Below are 20055 nucleotides of genomic sequence, written 5' to 3'. Positions count from 1 at the left end.
CTTCAGCAACCCCACAACAGAAGGATCCTCTGAGAGACCGGGTAAGGTGGACAGCTGCTTAATTTCCTCTGTCTCCAAGGTAGCGATACCAAAAGCCCATCTATACCTTTTTGGGTCTTTGAAGAACCCTCTCCTGAGATAGTCTATGCCAAGAATGCATGGAGCCCCTGGACCAGTCACAATGGGGTGCTTTTGCCACTTCCTCCCAGTCAGGCTGATTTCAGCTTCCAGTATAGTTAACTGTTGGGATCCTCCTGTCACTCCAGAAATATAAATGGGTTCCACCCCTTGATACCCTGATGACATCAGGGTACACTGTGCACTGGTATCTACTAGAGCCTTATACTTCTGTGGGACTGATGTGCCAGGCCATCTGATCCACACAGTCCAGTAAACCCGATTATCCCTCTCCTCCACCTGGCTGGAGGCAGGGCCCCTCTAATAGTGATCATAAAATTCTCCACTTATGTCTTGTAGAAAGGGATTAGTATTCCTTATCACAGGAGCTGGAGTAAAATCAGCTCTTCCACTCCATCTGGGAAACTGCTCACCAGCAACTGGAGCAGCAGCTTTCATGGGAGGATCATCCTTGACCATTGTTCTCCTCTTCATTTCACGCACCCGTTGCTCCAGAACTGAGGTAGGTTTTCCATCCCACTTTCTCATGTCTTCTCCGTGATCCCACAGGTAAAACCATAGGGTGGCCCGTGGCGTGTACCTCTTATGTTTTCTTTCTCGAGCAGTAGGGCGCCTTCTGTTAATAGTTGAGGCATGGGTTGGTACACATGGGGAGCTGGATAGATCGGATAAATCATCTCTCAATTGTTTGAACTCCTGGGACAGTTTTTCCACAGCTGAAATGATGGAAGGGGTGAGATTGTCTTCGAACTCTCAGAGTTGACAAATCAGGTAATCCACTGTTGGTGATACTCTGTCATTCCAGGTCATCGATGCCAATGTGTGGGCATATGATGATGGTGCACTCTGTGTAAGTTTCCGCCACATGGGTTGTGTACATTCGACTCCATCTGGATCTACGGATGTGTTCCTGGCATCTGGCCTATGATAGATCATCTCTAGAATGGCTGATTCCCTCAGGGATTGGATGCCTTTCTCTATCATGGTCCAGTTGGCTGAGCGACTCATAATATCATCTTTGTAGGGAAACCTTTCCTTCACAGCTGCCAGGAGCCGCCTCCAAAGACTGAGGGCTTGCTTCTCTCTTGCAATCGCTTTGTCGATTCCTCCTTCCCTAGCAAGTGATCCCAGCTGCTTGGCTTCCCTACCTTCTAGTTCATGACCGTCGGCCCCATTGTCCCAGCATTGGAGCAACCAGGTGACAATGTGCTCCCTTGGAAGATGGGTGAAATCTTTTTGCATATTCCGCAGCTCGGTTGAGGTCCGGGGTCAAGAAGTCACCTCTTCTTCTGCTTCCTCTTCCTCTGATCCACGTAGTAGTAACTCTTGTTCAGATCTTGTTCTATGTAGTAATTGCATTGGGTCTTCATCTTTCTTCACTGCAGGGGTTGCTCTTTGTGTCTCTCGCTTGTTTTTGCTTACAGGGGCAACAGATACTGTCACAAATTGGCCATTTGGTATAGTTGCAGTGTTCGTCACTGTGGTTGGAGTGGCTGCAGTGTCTGCCACTAGGGTTGGAGTGGCTGCAGTATCTGTTGCTGGGGTTTGAGTAGCTGCAGTGTCTGTTGCCGGGGTTTGAGTAGCTGCTGTGCTTGTCGCTGTGGTTGATGTAGCTGCGGTGCTTGGAGTAGCCGCATTGTCTGTTGCTGTTGGGGTTTGAGTAGCTGCTGTGCTTGCCACTGGGGTTGGTGTAGCTGCGGTATTTGAAGTTGGAGTAGTTGCATTGTCTGTTGTGGTCAGGGTTTGAGTAGCTGCTGTGTTTGTAGTTGGCATATCTGCGTTGTCTGTTGCTTTGCCATCAGATCCAGAGACGTTTTTTCCCTTTAAAGGTTACTGTTGAGCAGGGCTCTGTAGGCGTAGGCAAAGCCCAGCACGTTGCCATGATTTGTTCCTCTCTGGTATAACCAGGATGACAGCACACCTCGTTTAAGTGTTTTGCTAGTTTTTCCAGATGTTGCACTTGTTCAGTGGTGAAGTTCCAAAGCACTGGAGGGGCCCACTGGCCTAAATACTTGCCCATACTATCCCACACACCCTGCCACTCATGGCTGTCCAGCCTCAGGGAAAATCTCTTGGTGGTCCTCCTATACCGCCATCTAACCCTAGACCAGATTTGAACCCAGTACTGCTTAACTTTCGAGACCAGACAACATAGGGTGTTCCCAGGGTGGGATGGCCATGGATAAAACACACTCCGTATGTTTGCCAACATGCTGATCCCCAGCACAATCAGCAGGCAGGTCTCAAGGGTATTCAAAGGCCATCCAAAACCTTCAGAACTCTCAAATGCTGTTGTAAATAGGCTGGTGGGGGAGTGGGGAGTGTAAGGGAATGCCTCCTTTTTAGGTTGACCCCCCCGAGGAGAAAAAAAAAGATATGCAATTGCTAAAAAGTTTCATTATATACCTTCCAAAGTATAGAGGTGATGGCCACACCGGAAGTGCAAGCCAGACCAGTTTCATGATCAATGAGTCTACTGTATTACAAGTCATTACCATGAAGTACAGTGAAACAAGAACCTTAGCCCAGGCCCCCCAGCTGATAAACAGTTGTGGGATAATTACTGAATATGACTTAGAAATTAAACTTATATTTAAAAATGTAGCATTGCTTGCACATAAAGGAAAAACGGACTTTCAGGGTAAGATGCAGGTGCACGTGGTATGCCAGGAATTCACTCCACAGCGGTTCCCATGGCAACATTGCTTGACGGAGGATGGAGCAGAGTGGAGATTCTGCAGCCAAACTCTGTCCCAACACCAGCAGAGATGGGAACTAGGTGGTACTTAAAACTGATAAGCTGCATACTTGCTGCCCTGAGCCAACGGCCTGTTGTCTTTTGACAAAATGCTGTCCTTTGTGTGAACTTTGCTTCATTATAATGCATTTTAATATGAAAACACACCTCCACCTCCAATGCCACCCGCCTGCAAAGTGAGACCACCCCTCTTTGAGCATGCTCTTTGAATTTTTTATGGCATATACCTTTAAAAGCAAAGCAAGGAAAGTTTACACCAATAACAATAAAGGTATGTATGACTAGAGTCACTCAAGCTCCACCTTGAAAGTGAAAAATACTATAAAAATGACCCAAAAAGTGGGGGGCTTTAGGGAAGACATCATCGTGGACGAGCCAAGGAAGACCCTGTCAGCTGACTACTCTCGAGTCCTGGGACCGGTCGACGGCCTGGACCTTTCTTCCCCCCCATAGGGACGCCTTTGGGTAAGACTTGCACTGTATGCAGTGCTTCCCCGGGAAAATTAGGAATCTCTATATAGAGTTACTTTTTACTTTTATACTTTAAAGCCAGGCTGTATTATTCATAACTTTGTCGCGCGGTTGTATACTTTGTTATTTGCACGTGCTTTTGCAGACAGTGTATTTATCACCGGCAATCCACAAGAACCTATATCTGTTGCTTTAATAAACTGCACTGTTTAAGTAGCTAATCGTAAATCTCTCATTGAACGTGACCAGCTCCCTCAGTGTGGCCTTGCTAGTTCGTGAGCACGTTTAGACTGAAGGTGCAGTGCACTATTAGTGCATCTGGAATCGTGATTATTCAATATATTGAATGCGACCGGACTGATAGTGGCAAATTGAGCATCACTCAGAATCTAAGCCTAGCCGCACCCAGCCCCTCTGATATCTGAGGACCAGCTGGAAAGCAAGGGGGTTTATTTTCTGCCAAATTATTTTACCCTTTTCACGCAACAACAGTAAAACAGCAAATACTGGCTGTAAGTAAGGTACAACATGTTGAAACTCTGAGATCAAGTGCAACAACTCTGAGAGCCAATAAATCACCATTGTGACGAGTAGTAACAATGAATGCTTATCACAAATATGATTAGACACACTCTGGTCAGATCTGTCGTTATCTCAATCCTTCGTGCCCCATGTTGGGCGCCAAAAAGAACTGTCGTGGTTTGAGCCCAGCCGGTAACTCAGAACCACGCAGCCGCTCACTCACTCCCGCCCCTTCTTCCTCCCCACGCTCCCGGAGGGATGGGGAGGAGAATCGGAAGAATGTAACTCCCACGGGTTGAGATAAGAGCAGTCCAGTAACTAAGGTATAATACAAAACCACTACTGCTACCGCCAATGATGATAATGATTAGTGAAATAACAAGGGAAGAGGATACAATTGCTCACCACCCGTCGACCGATACCCAGCCCGACCCGAGCAGTGATCTGGGCCTTCTGGGTAACTCCCCCCAGTTCATATACTGGGCATGACGTGCCATGGTATGGAATATCCCTTTGGCTACTTTGGGTCAGGTGTCCTATCTCTGCTTCCTCCCGGCTTCCCCTCCTCCCTGGCAAAGCATGAGACTGAGAGAATCCTTGGTCAGAGTAAACATTACTTAGCAACAACTAAAAACATCGGTGTTATCAGCGTTGTTCCCAGGCTGAAAGTTAAAAACCACAGCACTGCGCCAGCTACTAAGAAGGAGAAAAATGACTGCTATAGCTGAATCCAGGACACCATGGCATCCCTTTGTGCGCTGTCCCCCTTCTGTTCCTCCTACTTGAGGTAGCCTCTTCCTTGAGCCTACCCAGCCCTATCTGCATCCGTGTGGGGTTTCGCAGACATCCCTGCTCTGGGATCTGCCAGGCTGTGGCCAAGGAGAGAGGTTGAGCAGGGCTGGCCATTCCGCCAGTGCAGGCACTGAGCCCAACCACAGGAGGGAAATGGACACATAGCAAAACTAATCCATAAATGTGTGCTGAGGGGACAGTGCTGGAAGTGGATGATTCGCAAGGCGGCCAGTGACAGCTCACTCCAGTTTCATTGTGTAACACATCAGTCCATGCCATTCACCAGCACAGCAGCATGGCCGGGTGAGGGCAATTTCTTCATCCTTTTCCTGACCTCAGCTTTGGAAGAAGAGCCCAACCTCCAACATCTACAATGAGGAAATCCACATTTATTACAGAGATTTCACATGGGAGGCCCCTTTACCAGCCTGCCAGACACATGTGCAAAGACCTTTGGGTCACACAGACTGCGTTCATGCCTCTTAAGAAGTGGAGTGGATACACACATTTCCGTGCAAATCTGGTGTCCATGGATAAAATATCCAAATCCCAGGAGGCTCCCCAGGTACTCTGGCAGCTTAGTGCTGCTGAAAGACTACTGACTGCATCAGCTTCTTCAGGGTATCTTTGAGCTCCTGGTTCCTCAGGCTGTAGATGAGGGGGTTCACTGATGGAGGCACCACTGGGTACAGCACTGCCACCGCCAGGACCAAGGATGGAGAGGAGATCGAGGGGGGCTTCAGGTACGCAAAGATGTCAGTGCTTTCAAACAGGGAGACCATGGCCAGGTGAGGGAGGCATGTGGATAAGGCTTTGTGGCATCCCTGCTCAGAGGGGATCCTCAGCACGGCCCTGAAGATCTGCACATAGGACCCCACAATGAAAACAAAACACCCAAATGATAAGCAGATACTAACCACAAGAAGCCCAACTTCCCTGAGGTAGGAATGTGAGCAGGAGAGCTTGAGGATCTGAGGGATTTCACAGAAGAACTGCTCCACAGCATTGCCTTGGCGAAGGGGTAGTAAAAATGTATTGACAGTGTGCAGGAGAGCATTGAGAAACTCACTGCCCCAGGCAGCTGCTGCCATGTGGACACAAGCTCTGCTGCCCAAGATGGTCCCGTAGTGCAGGGGCTTGCAGATGGCCATGTAGCAGTCATAGGACATGACAGTGATGATAAAATACTCTGCTGAAATGAAAAAGAGAAAGAAAAAGACCTGTGCAGCACAACCTGTGTAGGAGATGGCCCTGGTGTCCCAGAGGGAATTGGCCATGGATTTGGGGACAGTGGTGGAGATGGAGCCCAGATCCAGGAGGGAGAGGCTGAGCAGGAAGAAGTACCTGGTGGTGCGGAGGTGCTGGTCACGGGCTATGGTGATGGTGATGAGGCTGTTGCCCAGGAGCGCAACCAGGGCGATGCCCAGGAAGAGCCAGAAAAGCAAGATCTGCAGCTCCCACGTGTCTATAAATGGCAGGAGGAGGAATTCAGCGACCAAGTTGCCATTGGACATTTGCTGCCTCTGGATATGGCTCTCTGTTGAGGTAGAAAAGGCAGGATTGAGTTAGGCCAGACTTCTTTAAGCAAAACATATTTCATGTCTCATTGCCTCCCCACACTCAGACTCTTTTCAGGAAAACCATCTGCTCACCTCCCTCACTTGAGCTCCAGGTTTTGCTGCCTGAGGGGACCATTTGGAACAGGAACTCTGTCATGGGCTCCTGAGGAGTCCTTCTTGCTGTGCAGCCACAAGGAAGTAGGAGAGCATGTTGACCTCAAATTAAATTCACCCATCATCTAGCAAAGAGCTTTTAGACATTGATGCTCGTGATTTGCCCAAAGCAGAACTAAGCTGAGGTAACTTTGTTCTGTTTATTTTGTTCTAGTTGCACCTGACACATTGAGGGTTCATTTTGGATGGTTGAATCCCCTGACATTTTACTCCAGGGGAAATCCTGTGGGTCCTGAGCAGCAAAATTATGGTCCCTTAGTGCAGAGAGGAGAGCTGCTCTGCCCGTCAGTGCTGTTCTCATCTGCCCTGTGCTGGCAGCCTGGAGCTGGAGGAGGATCACACTCAGGTGTTCCGCTAAGAGGAAACTGGACAGTGCTGCGAGTAGAGGGATCCAGGTTCAATGAGCAGCTTGACAGACTCCTCACCTCTTCTCATCTGTCCCCTCCCCGAATGGGACACAGAGGGATCATTGCAGTTGCTCATATGCAGCTGCACATCAGTATTTCCATGTTCTTACAATGCTCCAGCCAAGGGAGGAGGAACACACAAAGAAGATAGAAATCAGGGTTTGTCCTTTTCTGGGCTCTTGCTGCTGCAGGGCAACACATGACCAAAACCCCCTGGGTTGAGGAAAGAGGCTCTACTTAGGGTAGGAAAGGGGACAAGGGAGGAGTTGCTCAGGGGAAGGTGTCTTCGCCAGAGGAACAGCAGGGAGATGCCCACATCCCCCTCCCCAGCATTTCTGGCAGCAGCTCCCTGCTAATGTCTCTGTTGCTTGCAGCTGTTCCTGCCAGGAGCCATCTCCTTGTCCCCAGCTCAGCTCCCTGCCAGAGCTCACAAACCCCGTCCCACTCGCTGTGCGCCCACCTCTGCCTGCAGACATCTCCCAGGGGCAGGGCACTGCCCAAGGGCATCTCTGCATGCTCAGGGCTAAAGATCACAGAAAAGCTGATGTGGCTGGAAAGGGGATGTCACTTCTGAGCTGGTGGGATGCAGGAGGGTACATTGCTCTGGGGTGCTTCTCCCAGGCTTACTCGTCTTTCAGAGTAGAGTGTCTACTCCTAACTAGAAGCATGAATTTCCATCTCAAGCACCAAACCCAGATGACAAGAGAAAGAGTCAGGAAAGATCCTTCTCTTTCCAGGAGCCACGAACTTGCTGTGCTCCTTAATGAGTTCTCTTGGAGTAGCCATGAGGACGAGCTGAAGCTGTGACAAGGCACAACACTCTCAATAGCAGAAAGACCTTGCCCAGCCCTGCTGGGGTCAATCCTTCCCCCCCAACTTCTCCCCCAGCACCGTGGGAGCTCCCGGGCAGGCTGAGTGCTGACTCTGGCAGGTGGCAGAGTCCCTGCCCCGGCACACAGCCCCTGGGGTGCAGGGACCCTGCTCGCAAGGACAGCGCTGGGCACCCCTGGCTGCACACCCACATTCACACCCTGCAGCCAGCCCCGCAACAAGGGACCTGTCTTCTCCTGGACCTCGCATGGCGCACAGGGAAGCCCTGCTCTGGAGCACATCCTCCTCCTTATCTACACGGAGAAGCTAAGAGAGTCCTCCTGACAGATCCCATGGACTGTCCGAGGCAGCAGCTTGAGGAGATCCCTCCAGGAACTGCAGCTGCATTGCCCTGCACCCAGAGCCTTACCACACACAGGGCTGGGAAGGTTTCTCCTGCAGGGAGCTCTCAGCATCCTCCACTGCCAAGCACCTTTAAGCTCTCTGAGGCTCGCAGGTCTGCCCTTGGTGCCTGCAGGCAGTGCCCCAACCCTGCTCCTGGCCAGAGCTGTCTCTCTGCAGCGCTGCCCGCTTGCCAGCATCTCTCTGCATCACAGCTGCCTGGCCCAGCTCAGCAGCAGAGGCCCAGCCCAAGGTGGCACTGCCTCTGCCCTTCTGGGCTCCCTCCAGGGCTCCCTGGGGCTCCAGGGAAACAGCATGGGAAACAGCCTGAAGCAAGCACTGATGTTCCCTCTCTCAGCTGGGAGGCATACTGTCTTACTGCAGTGTCATTTCTCTGAGAAATGTGTCTGAGAGACAGAGTTTGGTCTACACAACAAGATTTTGTAGAATCATTGAATCACAGAGGTTGGAAAAGACCCTTAAGGTCGAGTCCAATCACTAACCTAACACTGTCAAATCCACCACTGAGCCATATCCACAAGTGCCATAACTAAATGTCTCTTAAATACCTCCAGGGTTGGTGATGCAACCACTTCTGTGGGCAGCCTGTTTCTTGTCCCATCATTAGACAGGACAGGCAGACCAGGAGAGGCAGGGGTCTCCTTTACCCCTGCTGAAGGAACATATTCAGCCTGATTAATTGCGGCATCTCCTCCTGGGATTGCAGCTCTGGGGCTGGAAGGGGACTCAGCTCCCTCCCAGGCTCACCACAAACCCACAGGAGGTGGGATCCCTCCTGCCTCTGGTCAGGTCTTCATTAAAAAGCACCTACATGTGAGCTCCTTGTGTCAGCTCTCATGGTCATTAACAGTGATGGGGGCCAGGAGGGAGGTGTCCAGATGCAAATCTCTGGTGACATTTGGCATTACAGGGCTGGTTAAAGTTACATGCAGGTAATAGAGACAAGTCGAAGATACGCGCAGGCTGATATAGAGACAAGACAATATCTTTGGGAATATTCTTGTAGCACTCAGAGGCATCAGCCATCAGTTGCTATCAGTGAAGCAAGGTCTGTCCTTTCTGCCACCCATTAGTGCAGTCATTGAGTGAACACGAAGTACATCACTGCAAGGTCTTTTCTCACCCCCTTGATGATTCATGTAAGGAACAGCCCAAGCATTTTAACTGTGTGTCTGAATATATCTGGCCTTCAGAGACAGCATTCTCCAAGCACAGTGAAGAAAGACACTGGACTCTGGGATGCATCATTTAAAATGCTTTTCCTTAGATCTAGCTCTGTAAGGGGAGAATTGTACAGATAATCTCATGTCCCCTTGGTGGCTGGAACCCCAGGAGGTGTAGCACGGAGACAAGAAGGATGAGGAGGTGGATGTCCCCTGCATGAAGGGGAAGCTTGGATTTCTGGAGGTCTTCTATGTGACAGGGAAAAGGTCCGGTTGGCTGTTGTCACTGAGGATCAGAGGAGTCGGTAAGAGGCACATTGTGCTCACAGTTACAAACTACTTGATCAGGGAGGGGAAACAGAAAAGGTCTTTTGTCAGCACTCGGGGAAGTCTCCAGGTTAATGAGCGGGTTCCTATGGAACTGGAATTGCCCTGGCATTCACTGGCCAGGCAGAGCAACAGGGTGCAACAGTCTGGAGGGTCTTGGGACAACCTGGAGGTTGCAGGCAAGGAACTGGGACATGTGAGGTGATTGAGAACTGTGAGCAGGGCTATGAAAGAAGCTGGACAGGTTGTGAGGAATTCACAGGCATTGCCAAATGCCCAGAAAACCACAGCTTTGTGTGCAAAGGAACACAATCTACCACCAAGTTCACTCACACACTCCACTGCCCCAGGCAGAGCCCTGAGCACTGCAGGAGGGAAAGGATCTCCTTTACCAAGTCCTGGGAGTCAGGACTTGGCCACTCTGATGATAAAGAAACACAAGGGCCTCCAGGGACAGTGGGGCCTCCAGCGCTCTCAGAAACTTGGGGTTTTCTTGTGCCTTCTGTTTCTTGAGGCTCTTGTTCGTTCTCTCAGTACCTGCATTTCAGGAACTTGGCACCACAGGGCTCATTCACATGCAAAATGCTTATCCGGCTCCAACCCCTGCCATGGGCAGCGACACCTTCCACTAGACCAGGTTGCTCCAAGCCCCTGTGTCCAACCTGGTGTTGAACACTGCCATGGATGGAGCAGCCACAGCTTCTCTGGGCACCCTGTGCCACTGTCCCACCACCTTCTCAGGGAAGAACTTCTTCTCAAGATCTCATCTCCCCTTTCTGTCAGATTAAGGCCATTCCCCCTTGCCCTATCACTACATACGCTTGTAACCCTCCAGCTTTCTTGGAGGCATCCCGTTAGGTACCAGAAGGCAAACTCGTTGTCTGTATTGTTGTCCGAATTATCATTTACGTGATCTTCAAATCCCTGTGAAACCACTGTTGAAATAAATTTCAATTATTGCTTAATCAACATAGGATTACCATTTGATTTTAATTCAGGCGCTGATTAATTACCATTGGTCATTAATAAAACCCTTTCAGTTATCCCCACAAGGATGAACCATTGCCCTGTGATGCACAACGAGTCACAGCTCCAAGTCCATTTCCCTTCAGGCGTGCAGCAGCAGATCCAGCAAGTGCCCCCGTTGCCCACTGAGGGCCATGGCAGCTGGAGGAAGCACAGCACATCCAGGCTGGGTCCAAAGAGAGCTGAAGAGAAGGTTCCCGAGAGCAGGAGAGCTCCTGGCACAGGGACTATCCCAGCTCCAGGTCCAGCTTGCACTGGACGCCCTGCTCCTCACGCCCTCGGCGGCGGGTCACAGCGGGGCCCTTTGTGACCTGGTCTGTGACACTCCCCGGAGTGGTCCCATCCCTTGCGCTGCCCTTCCCTCCCCCTGCCCACATCCCTCCATCGCGCAGGGGGGCAGAGAGACCCCCCAGCCACCCCAGGGTGGCCTGGCAGGAGCTGGGGGCTCCCCAGGAGAGCAGCTCTGCGCTGGAGCCAGCCCAGGGCTGCCTGGGGCAGCCACTGCAGAGCGGGGAGTGAGGGCTCCCCAGGCCTGGGCAGGCTCGGGGCCAGCGACTGCCACCAGCTGGATGCTGCCACTGCTGGATCCCGCTTCCTCCTCACGCTGCCAGCAGGGGCCTGTGCTCTGCTGCCAAAGGGATTGAGACAATGCATTGGCAATATCAATTGCGCCATCCCACTTGGCTGCCTTAGACTACAGTTCATATTGAAGTTTCAGCATGTCCTGTACGGCAGCGCTTAGTGGTGGCGTGACCTCATTCAGGCCACGATAGTCTCCTGTTAGTCTGCACTCTGCATTAGACGTTCACACTGGCCATATGGGGCTATTAAAGGGTGAGCGGGTCCTGCTGAGCACTCCTGGGCTCTCCAATCAATGGATCAGCTCATGGATGGGAATCAGGGAGTCTCAGTAAAATCGGTTGTCCATGTCCTGCATTGGTCCTGGCAGGCTCTGGCAATGCCAGCAGAAACCCTCCGACATTCCGCAATGCTGAGCTGCCCTTGAGCTTCAGGCAATGCCGGCGGGAGCCACCCAACATTCCCGACTGATGGTGGCACTGTTGGCGCTGCGGATACTGGGGCAGGAGAAGGGCCCTGGCTTATGCTGCTCCTTGTAGTGTCCTGGTGGCTGCGGAGGCAACAGCCCAGGAGCAGGCACCTGCATCTCCTGCTGCTTGGCATGTCCCTGCTGGCTCCTCAACTCTTGGAGCTGTTTCTGCTGACACAAGGGCTTCACCCTCCTGTTTATCCACCCACCCAGACTGCAATGGCTTCCCTTGGGTAGAGCAGCACTGAGGGAGACCGTGTCAAGAGCTGTGCTGGAGCTGAGGGAGACCACATGCACTCTTTGCCTCCTCACACACAACTGCAGGTTCTCAGCTTGGCCAGGCAGGAGTTACCCTTCGTACGGCTTTTAGGTGCCCAGAAATGTCACCCCAGAGGACTCTGATGCTGGCACCCGCCTCACCAAATGCAGCTTGTACAGCCTGTGCTACCCTGGGGTGCACTTGGGGCCTTTTTTCAAAAGTAAGTGCAACACGTCCTTGTCCTCTCTCCCAAGAGACCTCTCCCAATCCAATCAACTTTCACAAGGGGGATCCCAAAGGAATTATGATCTTCCCCTGTAACTGCACTGCCACTGTCCTGCCTGTTACACCACGTGCTTCGTTCCTCTCATCTTTCATAGATTTTCCCCTGTCCAGGACACAGTGACCAGCTCCGAAGTCCTCTTTTCAGCTTGCTGTCTAGACAAAGGCCCTGCCCCTTACTCTTCACTTGTCTCCTCCCCTCACTCTTTGTTCATTCAGAGTCCTCTCACATAACCTGCTGCTTTGAGCTTCAGGCAGGAAAGGCTTACACGTCTTTCTATGGTCTAATTGTCTCCTTGGACAAGTCTTTAATCATGTTCACAGCTACCTCTTTCTCTCTACCTGTGTCTCTAAAAGATTTCTCACTTGATTATCCCTGTGGAGGAACGTGACCCTATGAGGTGCTGCTTGTACCAGGCATGTGGCGCCCAAGTGTATTTTACTGTGTAGGACACTTTGTCCTGCTTTCCTTTGCTTTGCTTGCCCAGAGGAACAATTCTGCTGTGCCTGTGGGCAGGCAGGTCTCTAAGGCAGCCAGGCTGGGAGTTGGTGCACAGCAGCTGCACCATCCAGCCGCCAGCTTCAGTGGAGAAGTGAGATGTGAGGAGAAGTGATGCAAGTCCCAGGTGGATGATGAGAGCAATGCTGGGTGGGGACGTGAGGATCGAGGTGCTCAGTGCAGTGCTGGACCTTAAGGGCTGCTTTTCCTGCCTGTCCAGGCCTCTGGAAGAGACACTCGGGATCAACAGCAATGGAATGGGAATTTCTAAACTGAAAAGTAATTAAATAAACACTTTCAAATAACTTTTTCAGAAGCTATTTATAATCTTTTTGCACTCAGAAACCTCCCCAATTCCCTGGAAGACAATCTGGAAGACTTGACAAAAATCACAGAGTTTTCACCAGGGTTTTAATGAGCCCCATTGGTATATTTGGGCTGAGTCCATGATCTTCAGGTAATGAGAGGAGACTGAAGAAATCTCTCAAGAAGTCCAAGTCAGAAGCAAAGCCCCAAGTCCTACCAGCATTAATGGGCCCCACTGAGGGCTGTTACTGACAAAGCCTCCCCAGGGACTTGTTAAAGCAGGTAACTGGAGGCTGTGATTACAGGGAGACAAAGGCAAAATGCAGGTGTCTGATGGTGAGAAAACCTTTGGTTGGTTTGCTGAAGCAGAAAGGCCAAGCCCTGAGCACAGCCCTTGGAGAAGTAGAGCCTGAAATCTTGAGAATGAAATTTCTCCTCACAGGCCTTGCTGAAAGAGGCAACTGCCATAGCCCAGGGGACAGAGACCTTTTGTTCTTTTGGGCCTTTCAGCCTTGCCAGAATCCTCAGGCATCTCTGCTGCAGGCTGTCCTACACTGGCCCATGCCTGCACCTCCTTCCCTTCAGGCTGTTGACACTCCTCTTGCTTTCCCACCTAGCTCTCACCTGGCATTTCTGTACGTTCAGTCACATCTCTCCACCCATCGCTCTCTGTTCCTTGAAATTCAAAGCCATGGGCTGATCCAGACTCCCTCTGGGTGTGACCTCTTGCACCACAAGTCCACATTTGGAGTGACATTTCTCTTTCCTCACTTCAAGTCTGAACCTTCCAAGCTGCACTTTGTAGAAGCTTCCTTCTCTTCCCACTCCCAAGAAAACCTCCATCATCTCTGAAATCAAGTAGTTCAAGGCTGCTCCTATAGTGTCAATTCACCAGGTGGAGTGAATATCCCTCAGCAATGCCATCTACAGGAGGCTTGTAGAGCAATGGGTGATGTCATCAGTACAGAGAACTAAGCACCATGGGAGAGCAGTGGGAAAAGGGTATGGTGTGGGTTGAGAACTTCCTGGCAAGAGCCAAAAGGAAAGGTGGTGTCCTTGGGTGCAAGGTATCCCATGCTCTGGGGACAGCGCACCTCGTTTGAGACAGCTTCCTGCCTGTAGCACCCTCTCTGCTGCGCACACCCCTCTCTCTGCACGCACTCGCGTCTCCCAGAACCTTTGAACTTCCCCTGCAGCAGTGACACCTCACTCCAGGAGGTTTCTGTATTCTCCAGGCTCAGGGATGGTTCCTGCATTCCAGGCAAGTTTGGGTAGTGCAGGAGAGGGAGACAGGAAGGTCGGCTCATGGAGTATGATGAGCAGTGTTCAGGCACCCCCAGAAGTGGGCATTCCCCATGTGCCACGCTGAGGCATGTTCCCATGAGGGAAACTTCTCAGATAGCCTCTGGTTTATGCAGGGTCTGCAGCCACACTCCAAGGGACACCTACTCCTCCTCCACCTAGGAACATCAACCGCGCTCCATTGCTGGGCTCGGTCTGATTGTAAGGATTTGTTAAAGCTCTGAACCATCACCTTGCTTCTTGCTGACTTCCCTCCACCCTCTCTCACCTCCCTACACACTGCTCATTGCCACTAGTAACTAACTGAAGAGTTAAGAAGCTCTCAAGGCTTTCCTCAGGGGGTGACAATGTTTCTCCATTCACCACTGATGGATCCCAGAAAGGCCACTTGAGGAAACCCATTAAGATGTGTGAGGGGAGGACTTCCCTGAGGACCTCTGTGCTCTTGCAGGTCTGAGTGCTTTTGCACTTAGGCTCCAGGAGTTCATTTGGTGCCATTCCTTTGGGGTTCATTTCTTGAAACAGAAAGCTTTGGGCTGATCTGGACTCCCCCGAGGTGGCCTATTGTTCCACAGCACTTCTTGGTACTGAGAAACTTGATTTCTTTAATGTTTTTGCTATCATTCATTCTTACTTGACAAGGTAGCTCTACTGCACCGTGGGTAACCTCTGGCATGAAGTTGCTAGACCAGTGCTGCTTCTCTCTTTGCTGACTGTTATCATTTACCGGCAACAGCTCTCTCCTGAGAGGAATGCTTCTTACTATGGGTACTTAGAGACAACATTCTTATTCTGTGAGGAGGCTGTCCTGTGAGGCCTGTCAGACTTGCTCATACTTCTTCACCATCAGAGCTGCTTCCCATGGAACCTCCTGGATCAGTCCCCAAGCAACTCCAAGTCTTCTCCTCTGGAGTCCAGAGTCTCTTCTCTGCTGCTGACCTTCCTCATGCTCTTTGGCATCTGAGTCCCCACTATTGCATGCTCATGACAGCTTAGGCTGACACTGATGGACACATCCTGACCAGCTTTTCCTTGGTGTCCAGGATCAGGTCCAGGGGAGCATTACCCTTGTTGTCCTGCCCTGCATCTGTGTTAATAGGTTGTGCCAGGACCCTCCAGGCTGTTGCACCCTGTTGCTTTGCCTGGCCAGTGAATGCCGGGGCAATTCCAGTTCCATAGGAATCTGCTCATTAATCTGGAGACTTCCCCAAGTGCTGCACATATCTTCAACTTGTCACTATTACCTGCATGTAACTTTGATCAACCCTGTAATGCCAAATGTCACCAGAGATTTGCATCTGGACACCTCCCTCCTGGCCCCCATCACTGTTAATGACCGTGAGAGCTGAGACAAGGAGCTCACATGTAGGTGCCTTTTTAACGAACACCTGACCAGAGGCAGGAGGAATCCCACCTCCTGTGGGTTTGTGGTGAGCCTGGGAGGGAGCTGAGTCCCCTTCCAGCCCCAGAGCTACAATCCCAGGAGGAGATGCCTGAACTAACCAGGCTGAATCTGTTCCTTCAGCAGGGGTAAAAGAGATCCCTGCCTGTCCTAGTCTGGCTATCCTGTCTAATGATGGGACAAGAAACAGGCTGCCCACAGAAGTGGTTGTGCCACCATCCCTGGAGGTATTTAAAAGACGTGGAGATGTGGCATTTGTGGACATGGCTCAGTTGTAGACTTGACAGTGTTTGGTTAGTGGTTGGACTCGATCTTAAGGGTCTTTTCCAACCTCTGTGGTTCAATGATTCTACAAAATCTTCTTGTTTAGACCAAACTCTGTCTCTCAGCAGAAAAATGACACTGCAGAAATAATTGTTCCTCCCAGCTGAGGGAGGGAACATCAGTGCTTGCTTCAGGCTGTTTCCCATGCTGTTCCCCTGGAGCCCCAGGGAGCCCTGGAGGGAGCCCAGAGGGGCAGACGCAGTGCCAACTTGGGCTGGGCCTCTGCTGCTGAGCTGGGCTGGGCTCCTGGGAGAACAAGGGAAGGGACGCTCTGGAATACTCCATCCAGGTTTCAGAGCCCCAATTCAGGAACGCTATTGGCAAGCAGGAGTGGGTTTAGCAAGGGGCCCTCAGGGCAGGCAGGGACTGGAGCACACTGCCTGTGGGGAGAGGCTGGGGCAGCTGGGCTTGTCCAGCCCGGAGAAGGGAAGGCTGATGGGGACCTGGGATCTTGGGAAGGGAAAGCTGTCGGGGACTGGCTGCCTGTACCGGGAAGGAGGCCATGGAGAATACAGAGCCAGGCTCCTCACCATGGTGCCTGGTGGGAGGACAAAAGGCAATGGGGGATAGTGACAGAGGAGAGGTTCAGCCAGGACATAAGGAAACCTTGTTCCCATAGGCTGAGGCAAGTGCTGCATTAGGTCACCCAGAGAGGCTGTGCAGTTTCTGGCCTTGGGGTTTTCCAACTGGGACTGAATTAAGCCTTGAACCACTTGCTCTGACCCTGTTTCTGACAGGTTGGACTTGAGACCTCCTGGGGTCCCTTCCAACCTCTCTTCTCTCAAGATCCTACACTGATGGCCTTATGAAGGGCCACAAAGATGCTCCAAGGCCTGGAGCACGTCTCTGATGAAGACAGGCTGAGAGAGCTGGGGGTGCTCAGCCTGGGGAAGAGAAGGCTCCAGTGAGGCCTTACTAAGCCCATACCTAAACAGGGCCTACAAGAAATCTGGAGAGGGGCTTCTTACAAGGGTGTGCAGTGACAGGACAAGGGGGAACAGCTTTAAGCTGAAAGAGGAGGGATTTAGATCAGACTTTAGGAAGGAATTTTTCCCTGTGAGGGTGGTGGGACACTGGCACAGAGTGGCCAGCAAAGCTGTGGCTGCCCCATTCCTGGCAGTGTTCAAGGCCAGGTTGGACACAGGGGCTTGGAGCCTGCTCTAGTGGACCACTCTAAACCAGCCCCATAGCACCCAGAAACACCCCTGAAACACCTCAAAAAAACCCCAAACCACCCGCACAACACCCAATGGACACCCTAAAATATCCTCAGAGCCCGCAAAACAGCAGTGGTATCCCTCAAACTCCTGAAGTCCTCATCCCCTCCCTGCCGTGATGCCGTGGCCTAAATCAAACCTTAACCGGAAACCCTAAACCCCATCCCTGAGTGAAACCCCTGTTCCTGACCCTAACTCTAACCCGAACTTCTTTTTATAATAATTTATAATAAAATGTGATTATTATATATAATTATAATAGAAATGTTTATATATCTATATTAGTATTCTAAATTATACACTCTAATATAAATGCTTTTCAGCCCGGTGGGCCCATGACACCTCAGGCCATAGAAACTGGGGGGAGTCACCCAGAAGGGATGGGTCGCTGCTCGAAACGGGCTAGGTGTCGCTCAGCAGGTGCTGGGCAATTGTACTGGGCATCACTGCTGCCTATTGGTGTTTTCTTTCCCCTTTTGGTTCCATATCTCTCCCCTTCTTGTTTCCATTCTTATTAATAACAAGAATACTAATATTGCATTGTCTTTGTTTTTAGTTCCTGACCTGTTCTCATCTCTACCCGTGGGTTTTACATTGGTCCCATTCTCCTCCCCATCCCACCCGCATGCTGAGTGAGCGGCTGCTGGTGCTGAGTTCCTGGCTGGGTTTAAACACTGACCCTGTCCTGGCCCCTTTGCTGTGGCAGCAGGGGCTGGACATTTGCACTCTCGGAGCACGGCTCTTTGGATGGGCATGGAGCTGGAAGCAGCATTATTTGGCTGAGGAAGCGCAGCTCCCGAGTGTTGCTGGGGCTGGAGCAGTGCTTGCCAAGGGCAGGGGAGGCCCAGCAACAGCTCCTGTCCTGGCACTGTTGCCGTGGGAGCACAGGGGCTCCCGCGGGCATTGCCGCAGTCAGGATTGCGCAGGTGTGGCCAGAGCCCACCAGCTCCTTCCCACCTTCTGGAATGCCTGGCGGGTGTTTGCAGGCATCGGCGGTACCTGCCCGGGCCTCCTCCTCCTTACACAATGGCCAACGCTCTTCCCAGATCCTTGGCGGAGCCTCAACATTCCTCTCGTCTGCCAGAATTCCCGGTGGGCATCAGCGGCCTTTGCCTTAGTCTGTGAGGGACACAGCTGCCTTCCACAGAGCCTGGAGGGCTTCCATTGCTGGAACCCAACAGCTCACATGGTGCCTTCTGGAATGCTCGGCACAGGGCTACCAGTGACAGCACCAGCAGCTGCATTGCCCAGGGGCTGCTCCTGCCCTGACACCTTCTCAGCACCTCTCACACCAGCAGCTCCTGCACACACAAGGCTTCTGCTTCGCCCCCAGCACCTCTGCAGGCAGAGCTGAGCTCCAAGCACATGAACAAGCCCAGGGCCTCCTCCTCACCTCTCCCCTGCTCCTCCAGCTGGGATGGCACCAGCACATCTACTGACAGCTTCTCCTCCCTTTAGAGCACACACCCACAACGTGTTTCAAGCAAACACTAAACTAGGATTGAAAAGTCAAAGAACACGTACCTGGATGCGCAGGGTAGCCCGGGGAGATGCAGCCTCGCGACGGAGGGGTCTCGTCTGCACTGTTTACTGCAGGGCTCTTGCTCCTTAAATAGCCCACGCTCACCGTGGGGGCCTCCGTCACAATGGGCATCTCCACAGTGACCACCACGGCTTTGTGATGGCGGCAGCATCATGCCCATGGCAATGACCTACAATGGGAACCTTTGCAGAGGAAAGCAGGCAGTCTATGGCTGCTGAAACACAGCCAGTCAACAGCCTCCTCACAGCATCCCTGAGCTCCTGGTTCCTCAGACTGTAGATGAGGGGGTTCACTGCTGGAGTCACGACCGAGTACAGCACTGCATTCGCCAGATCCAGGGATGGGGAGGAGATGGAGGGGGGCTTCAGGTAGGCAAACATGGCAGTGCTGACAAACAGGGAGACTACAGCTGGGTGAGGGAGGCATGTGGAAAAGGCTTTGTGGCGTCCCTGCTCGGAGGGGATCCTCAGCATGGCCTTGAAGATCTGTGCATAGGAACCCACAATGAAAAAACCCACCCAAACGCTTAACAGAAACCAACTACAAGAAGCCCAACTTCCCTGAAGTAGGAATGTGAGCAGGAGAGCTTGAGGATCTGAGGGATTTCACAGAAGAACTGCTCCACAGCATTGCCTCAGCAGAGGGGTAGTGAAAATGTATTGGCTGTGTGCAGCAGAGCATTGAGAAACCCAGTGCCCCAGGCAGCTGTGCCATGTGGACACAAGCTCTGCTGCCCAGGAGGGTCCCGTAGTGCAGGGGCTTGCAGATGGCCACGTAGCGGTCATAGGACATGACAGTGAGGAGAGAATACTCTGCACCAATAAAGAAGATGAAAAAGAAGACCTGTGCAGCACAACCTGTGTAGGAGATGGCCCTGGTGTCCCAGAGGAAATTGGCCATGGATTTGGGGACAGTGATGGAGATGCAGCCCAGGTCCAGGAGGGAGAGGCTGAGCAGGAAGAAATACATGGTGGTGTGGAGGTGCTGGTCGCAGGCTGTGCTGGTGATGATGAAGACATTGCTCAGGAGCGCAGCCAGGGAGATGCCCAGGAAGAGCCAGAAGTGCCAGAGCTGCAGCTTCCGCATATCTGCGAATGGCAGGAGGAGGAAATGGGTGATGGCGATGCTGTTGGGCATCTGCTGCCTCCTCTTATGGAGCTCCTCCACTGTTGAAGGAGGAACAGGCAGTGACAAGTTAGAACAGACCTTTCAGAGAAGAACTACTAAATTTTCCACAGGCACCCCCATGTTCAAGCGCATTTTCCTGTTTCTGGTGCTGGTGGCTGAGTGCGCTCGGAGAAGC

At 51.8% G+C, this 20055-nt stretch overlaps 1 pseudogene; it reads right to left on the bottom strand.

The window, feature by feature from the left end:
- LOC115615363 overlaps positions 1-19721 on the bottom strand; it is a 53998-nt pseudogene extending 34277 nt beyond the window's left edge.
- Between the last annotated feature and the right edge of the window lie 334 nt (positions 19722-20055).

Source organism: Strigops habroptila, chromosome 13, assembly GCF_004027225.2.
Source record: "Strigops habroptila isolate Jane chromosome 13, bStrHab1.2.pri, whole genome shotgun sequence".
Lineage (NCBI taxonomy): Eukaryota > Metazoa > Chordata > Aves > Psittaciformes > Psittacidae > Strigops > Strigops habroptila.
This window is presented reverse-complemented; position numbering and strand designations above follow the sequence as displayed.